The following is a 10,955-nucleotide window of genomic DNA, read 5'->3' on the forward strand; positions in this document are numbered from 1 at the left end:
TTAGAGAGTTGCCTGGGGCACCAACAAGTGAAATGACTTGCCTTAGGTCATACAACCTGCAAGTCACCCTTGGATTTAAACCTAGGTCATCTTGAAGCTATATTTCCATCCTTTTGCTGCCATGTTTTTCCATTCCATTGCTATACTGCTCTGCAACCAAGATCTTCCTTTTGAGTCCAAATCAGCCTCCCTCTAAGATCCTCCCCAACTATGATATTGTTTTTCAACATGGCATAGCGGATCAAAGTCTGGAGTTGGAATCAAGAAGACCTGGATTCAGATCCCACTTCAAACAGCGCTAACTATTTGACCATTTGTGCTAGGTGGCGCAGAGGATAGAGCACCTGGGATAACAAAGAGTTGGACGTGACTGAAAAACAACTGAACAAAGATGCCTCAGTTTCCTTTTCTGAAAAATGGGAAGAAGAATAGTACCTATTTAATAAGGCTGTGGAGAGGATCAAATGAGAAAATTATATAAAGTGCTTCGCTGCTGTTGTTGTTGTTGTTTTAATTGAATGGGCTTTGCCTCAGACAAATTGAGACCTGGGAAAGTGCTTTGCAAACCTTAAAGCACCATTTAAATGTACTTCTAAAAAAATGTTCTTGCTTACCTTGGCACCCAGCACTTCTCTTCCTAAGAAATGCATACCCATCCATCAGTACACCAAGCCTGAATGGTTCGCAGGGGGAGGCACCTCCCCTGTTGACTTGCTCCAAAACTGAGAGTGGACAAAGTCCTCTTACTATTTGAGCACCAGCAGAAACTAAAATAAATGAGTCAAACGTTACACAGTTGATTAAAAAAGACAGAATGCTGACTAGGGTAAGAAGGTCATTTTATTGAAAGCAAAGCCAGGACTGAAAATGCACATCCATATTCTGAATGCAGAATGGTCCAAAAAAAAAAAAGCATCCCTGTGGCCATCACAGGCATTGGAGCTGGAAAGGGTTTTAGTGATGTTCAGTTATGTCTGATTCTTCATGAAGCCATAGACATACTGTCCATGAGATTTTCTTGGCAATGATACTAGAGTGGTTTGCCATTTCCTTCTCCAGTGGATTAAGGCAAACAGAAGTTAAGTGACTTGCCCATGATCACACAACTAGTAAGTGCCTGAAGCCAAATATGAACTCAGATTTTCCTGACCTCCAGGCCCAACCTTCTGCCCCCTAATGATCACAGGACTGTGATAAGAAGGAGCTGTGATTTCCTCAGTGTGGGAACCTTCCTTACCATTTGGTAGATAAGACCTGGGGAGTTACCTGAGATGCACAGTAATTAAGTAATTAAAGGACTTACCCAGGAACATACAACCATCAAATATCAAAAGGAGGATTTGAATAAGGTGTTCCTGATTCCCAAACCAACTGGCTCCCTTACCAGCAAATAATTGCTGACCTTTATTTAGGCCTTTGGGGCTTACCAAGTGCTTTTGTTTTTTGTTTTTGTTTTTGTTTTTTTGCAAAGCAATCAGGGTTAAGTGACTTGCCTAGGGTCACATAGCTAGTAAGGGTCAAGTATCTGAGGCCAAATTTGAACTCAGGTCCTCCTGACTCCAGGGCCAGTGCTCTATCCACTGTGCCACCTAGCTGCCCCTACCAAGTGCTTTTGACACATCATTTTTGACCTTCACAACCACCCCTCCCCCAGTAATGTAAGTAGTTCAAATATTATTCATAATAATAGCTCACATTTAGATAGTGCTTTAATTTTATTATGAAGTGGTTGCTTAGCCCAACAAACTGTGAGAGAGATTGTGTAATGGTTATTTATCCCCATTTGATAAATAAGACTGAGGTCCAAGGAGGTCCAATGTCTTGCCAAGATTGCTACTGCTAGTGAGTGTGAAAGAAGAAAAGCAAACCCATCATATCTCCTGTCTCTGTCCAGTGTTAACTCTACTATACCAGGAGGAAACTGAGGCTCCGAGAGACAAGATGATTGATTTATCCAAAGTCACATAACCATCTTCCATTCCAAATAAGGGCTACTGTGGAAAGTGCACTGGACTTGCAGAGAGGATTTGCCTTCAGATCTCAGCTCTTCTATTTCTACGTGGTTGAGGTTGGGAGAGTTGGACTAAATATGCCTATAGTTCCTTCCAGCTTGAAAATCTGGGCCTTCCATTTTACAGAGACTTAGCCCAGAAAAGATCAGTGACTTCTTGGAGGCCACAGGGCAAGTTAGTAGCAAAATCAGGATTAGAACAGCAGCCCCTCCTGTTCAGCAGTTGCTAGTAGATTTGCCCAAGGGATGCTGGACTTTTATACTAACTAGTTAATGACCTCGACCCTAAACAGCCCAGAGTACCCAACTGTATGCATTTAAAACAGCCTTCCTTCATTTATCTTTCATGAGCAATCAACACTGAGATTATCATTTAGAAACAGAAATCCCTCCTCACTGTTTAGGGGCTTGGGGGAAGGGGCACAATTTTCTTTTTTATTAACTGGTTTTGTTAGAAACAGAGGTAGGTAGTTTCTTCATCCAGCCACCATGCAGACATATGGTCTGCTACCCCACTAGTTAGGAAGTGATTATTGGAGCAGCACAAACAGATTTTTTTTTTTAACAAAGTGAAGGTGTGATTTTCTCAGGTTCTGTGAGAACACACACACACACACATATATTTTTCCCTACCCAATCTGTTTCCCAGTACCTTAATGTCCGCAGGGTCTGCGAGGCCATTTTAGGTGTTGGGGAGTCAGAAAAGCCTGCCTGGTGTTAAGCCGATGGGGTGAATTTGGAGAACAACCGATTGGGAGCTGAGATGAGACAAGTGGGAAAAGTTTGTTGAAGACTTATTTGAATAACTGAGCAAAAAAAAAAAAAGGAAGGAAGAAAAAGCAAACGAGCCTTCCTGAGTTACACTTAACTAAGAAAGGTTTTAAATGTCCTAATAATTGTATGAACTTCCTGTTTGAAGGGCTGCCATGTCTAGCAGTTGTTTCAGGGACTAATCTAAAAATGGACCAAAAAGTAACATGGAGGACCCAAACTATTCTCACCAGGAGGAGAGGACGCATAGAAAAAGAAGACAAAAATGCCACCGGCAAAGCCCATGTAGCACATCTTCAAGAAGCCATGGTGATATAATGGAAAAATCAGGGGCCACAGGACTTGGGTTCGAATCCCAACTCTGATGCTTACTATCCGTGTAGCTTTGAGCAAATCACTTAACCATCCTGAGACTCCAATTTCCTCACTTGTATAAGGAAGGGGTTAGAGCAGACGGCCACAGAGGTCCCTTTCAATTCTAGATCTACCACTAAGACTCCATGTCCTCTGCTGATTACACCCTGTAAGCACAAGAGAGGTAGAATCATTCATTCATGCTAAGATTTGTAAGTCTGTGTGCCTTACTAGAATGATAAATGCCCCCAAGCATTTTTTCTTCCGTTGGGGGAAAATTGATTCATTCTCTTTGGACAAGATCAATGGGGTTTGGCTAAATATGACAGGAGCACTTGGTGTGTCCCTTTGAGGCTGTGTCAATCTTTAGAAAAAGAAGCTGTGGGGGTAGGTAGGTGGCGCAGTGGATAGAGCACCGGCCCTGAAGTCAGGAGGACCTGAGTTCAAATCCGGCCTCAGACCAACCACTTGACACTTACTAGCTGTGTGACCCTGGGTAAGTCACTTAACCCCAATTGCCAAAAAAAGCAAAGAAAAAGAAAAAGAAAAAGAAAAAGAACCTGTGAAGAGCTTATTTAACAAACAAGTAAGCATGGTCCTCCTTCCTCCAAAACACAACTCAAATACCACATCATAGACTCTAAGGCTGAAGAAACCTGAGAGGCCCTTTAGTCCTATCCATTCATTCTCTTTTTTTTTTTTCAGTGAGGCAATCAGAGGTTAAGTGACTTGCCCAGAGTCACACAGGTAGTAAGTGTCAAGTGTCTGAGGTTGGATTTGAACTCAGGTCCTCCTGACTCTAAGGCCAGAGCTCTATCCACTGCGCCATCTAGCTACCCCTATATCCACTCATTTTCTAGGAAAGAAAACCGAGGAGAGAGATGGGACACATCCGGCCCAGGATTCTCCTGCAGAAAGTCTTCCCTGAGCCATACCCTCCAGGTAGAAGGGATTTCTCACAGCACTTACTACTTCTACTTCCCCTACACATTTATACCTCTCCCCTACCTTTCAGTATATTCATTTATGTAAATATCATAGGATTGTAAATTCAAGGGACCTGAGAGATTGTCAAGCCCTATCTTCTTATTTTATAGATGGAAACTGAGGCCTAGTCACTCGAGTAATAGTAGAGTCAGGATTCAAATGAAGGGGGTCTCCTGATATCTGGATGCACTTTCCACACAACCACGCTATCTCCTTGAACTTAAATAATAAATAAATAAATGGCACTTCCTGTCCTGGATTTTACGTATGGCTTACTCAATTGTTCATTCTAGGCAGGGAAAAATGAGATCCTCAGATAATCCAAAGGATCTTTGAACAATCTCTTCTCCATTCCATTTTTAATGCCAACTACCAGTAAGGGGCCAGATTAAGAAGAGCCTTAAATGACAAAGTAGTTTATGTTTGATCCTAGAGGTAATAGGGAAACACTGGAGTTCACTAGTGGTTGAACAGAGGACAGATTGGGAGAGATGAAAGTCTTGGGGAAAGGAAACCAATTACAAGGTTATTGTAATAGTCTAGTCAAATTGGCTTAAGGGCCTGAACTAGGGCGGTGACTGTGTGAATGGAGAAAGGTAAAGAAAACTTTGCATACATACACACACATGAAAAATGTGTTTATATACACAGGTATACATACTTACATATGTATGTGCATATATATGTATACAAGTTTCTTAGGGATATCTTTTTATTTGCACCTATATAATTTGACCTTTGAAGTCTTACAGCAATAAAGTAGCATTTCTACGATATAAACACAAGGACTTTTTTTAGAACAAGAAGGCACAGAATTTTTAAGTACTACATTTAAAAAAGATGAATTACTCAAAATTCTCTACTTTGATTAAGTTTTGGAAAAAATTCTGGAAAATTATCCTTACTGTAATTTGTGATACAGATGCTGTATTACGTGCCCTAAAATGTATTTTTTTTACTAATAGCCAATTTATTTTAACACATCAGCACTGTTTGTTTTAAATAGTATACTACTACATTCTGTTAATCGGTTATATTGGCTCTTCAGATGTGGCTGATTTTTTTCTTTGATCTTTTTTCTTTGTAGCTATTAAAAATTCAAATTTTCAATATTCAGAGTAAAACTTTTTAAAATAACAAAAAAAAAATCAGGTAAAGGTAGAAGTAAGGCCAACATGATTTGGCAATAGATTGGATATATGGGGTGAGTGAGAATGAGGAGTCTGGGTGATTGGAAAGATGACGGTGCCCTCAACAATAAAAGGGAAGCCCAGAAGGTGGGTGAATTTTGAAGAAAAGATTATGTGTTCTGTTTTGGACAGGTTGAGTTTGAGATGCCTATGGGGTATCTCCAGTTTGAGATATCTGAAAGGTCATCAGTGATGCAAGGAGAAAGAGAACAAGAGAGACAATGTGATACAATGGAGAGAGTGCAAGATTTTGAGTCAAAGGACTTGGGTTCAAATCCCAAATTTGCCACTTACCACCTACCTGTGTTCTATACTCAAGACACTTTTTCTCTCAGGGCTTCAGTTTCTCATGAGCAAAATGAGAGAGCTGGGACAGGTGACTTCAAAGGTTCCTTCAAGTTCTAGATATAGTAGCTTATAATATATACGTGTGCGTGTGTGTGCATGTGTGTGTGTGTGTGTATGCATACATATGTGGGAATCATTTATATATAAATGATCATTAAAATCAAAAAATAAAAATGAGGTCACCAAGTGAAATACTATAGAGTGAAAAGAGGGCCAAGGACAAAGTCTTGAGGGATCCCCTCCCCTCAACTGGATGGCAGAGAAGCAAAAGAGACTAAGGAGAGGTCCAATGAATAGAAGAAAACCACAGCAGTGTCACGAAAACCTGTAGAAAGGAATTTCTACTTCTTGGCCATCTATAATGCTTGCATGGGTTAGTTTCATTGTTAACATTAAGATAATAATAAATAAGAGAGTATTTAAGAGTAGATGATCCATAGTTTCAAAGACTGCAAAAAGGTCAAGGTCAGATTTGCCAATTAAGAAACCACTGATGACTTTGGAGAAAGCAGTTCCAGCTGGATAATGAGGTCAAAAGCCAGATTGCAGAGGACTCAGAAGGCAATGAGAGGAAATACTGAGAATGATGGTTTTCTTAAGTTTAGCCACAGAAAGAGTGGGGAGAGATAGGATGATTGCTAGTGGGAATGGTAAGACCAAGTGAGGGTTTTGTAAGGGTGAAAGAGACATGTTTGTAAACAGCTGGGAAGGCAGCCAGTGAATATGGAAAAACTGGGGAGAAAGAATGAGGATGATTAGTAGGAGAAAATTCCTGGAGAAGTCTAGAGGGGATGGGATCAAGGATTCATATAGAGGGGTTGGCCTTGTAGGAAGGGCCACCTCTTCATCAAATATCAAAGTGAAAAAGATAATGAAGATGTCTGGGTGACTGATGTGTGATGAAGAAAAAGAGGGAAGAAGGAGCCCTCTGTGAATGGCCTTAATTTTTTTGAAGTAGGAGGCCAAGTCCTCAGCTGAGAGAGCAGGGGATGGGGTGCTGTGGGAAGCTTGAGGATAAATGAGATTTCTCTCATTTGGAGTCTCTCCAGGGACCACTCTGGAGAGTAGGAGAGTGAATCAAATAGGTAGCAGTAGATTTATTGCCTTGCTACACTGAAGGCCCAGTTGGGACTAGATAGCACAAATATGCAGTGGATCCAATCAAGATGGTTTCTTTATTTCCTTCAGATCATTCAACAGCAGGTAAGAATAGTAGTGAATGAGGCAGATAGTAGGAATAACCATGGTTAATATTCGACAAGGTGTGATCCATCATAGGACAGGGGGGCAAGGTATTTAAGAGCAGAGGATAAGGTAGAGTTGATTAGGTCTATCCATGGTCAAGAAGAGGAAGGAAAAAGAGTGTAGTCAATGCAGGAGTAATGGCCTGGGGAGGAACTGAGAGGTAGAGGGAATGCAGGTCATGGTAAGGACAAAGAACAGGGTTAGGGGTCATAAGGTAAAGGGGGAAAGATGGAATGATATGATAAGATATATGATCAGATAGAGAAATTTTGGAGTTCATTCCAGGTTTTGAGGGATAGATAGCTTGGCAAAGGCACAGTGAGTAGAGATGGAATTCTGAACACAAATTTAATGGAATGTCAAGTACGAGAAGTAAGTGTGAAATAAGTCTCCAAAGGTTGGCTGTAGGCAGATTTAAATGACAAGCAGAGCAGTTTATGGTTTTTCCTAAATCCAGGCTCAGAGGTCCAGAGTTAGAAGGGACCTTAGTCCAATGCCATCATTTTATAATCAATCAGGAAGCACTTATTAAGCACCTACTATGTGCGAGGCATTGTGCTAAACCAGTGGTGGAGAACCTGTGGCCTTAAGGTCACATGTGGAATTTCAAGCCACAGGTTCCCCACCCCTGTGCTAAACCCTCAGTGTCTCGTTTCTCTCTCCCTTTCAGACCATCTACCATCTGGCTTCCAAACTTATCACTCAACTGAAACTGTCCTTCCAAAGTGACCCATGATCTCTTAATTAAAAAAAAAAACCCACCTAATTACATATTCTGCTGACCTCTCTGCAACATTTGAAAGTATTCATCACATCCTCTCAGATGTGATCCTCTCTCCTCTCTAGGTTTTCATGACACTCTCACTCTCTTGCTTCTCCTTCTACTTCTCTGACTGTTCTATCTCAGTCTCCTTTGATGGTCTCTGATCATGTCAAGTCCACTAACCAAAAACTGTCCTGGGGGCCCCCTCTCTTTTTACTTTATGCTATCTCAGTTGGCGATCTTATTAGTTTCCATGGATATGATTATTATCTCGGTGTAGACAATCCCCAGATCAACAAACCTAGTGCTAGACTCTCTTTTGAGCAACTGTCACGAATCTCCAGTTGCCTCTTGAATATCTCAAACTGAAAGTCCCATAGGCCATTCTGAATAGGACAAACTCTAATTTAACACTTCCAAAGCAGAACTCATCTTTTCCCCAAAATCCTCTCCCCTTCCCATCTTCTCTATTACTGTCAAGTAATCCTCCCTACCACCCAGGCTCTGACCTTAGTATCAGCCTCGACTCCTCACTGTCATTCACACAACATGTCCAATTTGTTGTCACATCTTGTTGTTTCTACCCTCACAACCTGTTTACCATGTCCCCTTATCTTCACTCACCCAGATCCCTCAGTAGTTTATGTCCTCATCACCTCTTGCCTGGACTACTGAAATAACCTGCTAAATGGTCTCCTTGCCTCATGCCTCTCCACTTCAAATCCAGCTTCCACTCAATTGCCAAGATGGTTTTCTAACACACAAATCTGACTTTGTCATCACCTTGCTCAATGAGCTCTGGTAGCTTCACATTACCTCCAGGGTCAAATATAAAAGCATATGTCTGGTATTTAAAACTCTTCACACCTCCTTCCTACCTTTCCAGTCTTCTTACCCTACTCTTCTCTACTCTACAATTCAACTCCAGTGACCTCTAACACAACACTGGTTTTGCACTGATTGTCTCCCTTCCCTGGAAGGCTCTCCCTCCTTATGCCCATCTCTTAGCTTTCCTGGTTCCCTGTAAGGCTTAGCTCAAATCTAATCTTCTGTAGGAATCCTTTCTTGGTCCCTCTCACCTTTTCCCCACCAGTTAATACCTTCCATCTTCTATGTACATATCTTGTATACACCCAGTTGTTCATATTATGCCCCCATTAGAATATAATAATAATAGCTTATATTTCCATAGTGCTAACGGCTTTACAATTACTTCATTTGATTCTCAATCCTACCTCCCAGGAGGTATCATTATTCCCATTTTTTTGTTGTTGTCAGTCATTTTCAATCATGTCTGACTCTTCATGGCCCCATTTGGGGTTTTCTTCACAAGGATACTGGAATGGTTGCCATTTCTCCAGCTCATTTTACAGATAAGTAAACTGAAGCAAACAGGGTTAAGTGATTTGCTCAGGGTCACACAGCTGGTAAGTGTCTGAGGCCAGATCTGAACTCATGTCTTTCTGACTCCAGGCCTGGCACTCTACGCACTGTGTGACCTAGCTATCTATTCTCTCTCTCTCCATATATATTAACCTTTCTTTGAATCCCCAGGCATGCTGCCTAAAACATAGTAAATAAATACTGTTGATTGGCCCATTGATAATACAAAGACAAAAGGAAAATGGCTCAGAGCTCCGAAGTGACTTGCCCAACCCAAGGAATAAACAGAAGAGAAAAGAATCAACCCATGATCTCTGATTCCAGATTCAGAGCACCCACACGCTTTCCATAGGCACCATGCTGCTTCCCAACAGAGACAAGAGGAGCCACTGAAGTTGCTTTTTTTTTTTTTTTGAAGCAGGGGTCTGGCATGGTGAGTCCTGTGCATTAGGAAGATTATCTTGAGAGCAACAGGGTGTGTATTCAAAGCAAGGAAACCAAATTGGAAGCTATTAGTGTAGTCTAAGCTAGAGATGATGAGGGCTGGAACTAGGACAATGGTCATAAGAATGGAAAGTGAGCAACACATGTAAGATGTAAAGGTTAAGAGTGACAAGATTTCCTAACAGATACTCAATGGTCACCATTACAAGCATCCTCACTGCAACAACTCTAGCAAATTGTAGCACTGTCTTTGCTTAAAGGCCTATGATGAATAGTAAGGGAGAACCCACTATCTCCTACTTTTAGAGTACTTTAATTTTTAGGGCATTTTTCCTTATGTAATGGAGTAATTGGCACATGCCTAGGCCACTTAAGATGGCATTATCCAAGTAGGAGACACAAGGAATCTGTTTCCAAGACACTAGAATTTCTACATTAGCCTACCATGTTGTTAGCAGCATCATTGTTCCATTGGCTGCAATGCTGGGTGGCTTTTCCAGCATTCCTGCCTGAAGCTCTGAGTGAGGGAGACACCTCCTTCTTTCTTTCTTTCCTTTCTTTCCTTCTTTCTGTCGTTCTTTCCTTCCTTCTTTCCTCCTTCCTTCCTATCTTGCCCAAAGTAGAAGTGCAGTGGCCACTCATGAGCCTGATAGAACTACTGACCAACACAGAAACCTTCCATTTCCAACCTAGGTCTGTTTGTCCCTCCTTAGGCAGCATGGTGCTCCTCCCTTACCACCTTCAGTCTCAGGGGCTCACTATACTGTTGCTGGACTTAGTACAGACACCTGATTGGCTTTAGCCCACTGCTCAACTCCCAGGCTCAAGAGATGCCCCGGCCTCAGCCTCCTCAAAAGCAGAGATTATAAGTACATGCCACTACTCCTGGCTGAGAAGTCACTCAGCCTCAGAGGGAAATGTTGGAAAATCTGCCTGATACTGCTCAGTCGGACCATTTTAAAGATCCAGACAGTTTGCAGTTGCAAAAAGGCTGCTCCAGACCAGAGAGTCTCCAGTACATGCTTCAGTCCTCCATTCTCTCGGAAGTAGGTCTCCACTATCTTCCATGTGGATGACGCTATCTTGGACATATGCCAAACCCACATTACACTAACATCTAGCTAAAATCTGCCTTTTTGCCATTTTTACTAATTGTTCCTAATTCTGCTCTCTGGAACTAAGCCAAACTATTCTAATTCTTCTTCCATATGATAAGCCTTCAAATACTTAAAGACATATTCCCATTGAGTCTTCTTGTCTCCAAGTTTACCTTCTCCAGATGGTCTCTAATGTCCCTTCAAACCCTGGGATTCTGGAATGGCATTTAGTATTTCCCCCAAAGCCTAATACAGTGCTCTTCACATAGTAGGCTCTTACTAATTATTCTTGTAATTAAATTAAATTAGCTAGAATCATGGAATTTTAGAGTTAGGATATGCATACCTTGGAGGTAATTTCT

Source organism: Phascolarctos cinereus, unplaced genomic scaffold (genome assembly GCF_003287225.1).
Source record: "Phascolarctos cinereus isolate Bilbo 61053 unplaced genomic scaffold, phaCin_HiC Scaffold_2;HRSCAF=192, whole genome shotgun sequence".
Taxonomy (NCBI): domain Eukaryota; kingdom Metazoa; phylum Chordata; class Mammalia; order Diprotodontia; family Phascolarctidae; genus Phascolarctos; species Phascolarctos cinereus.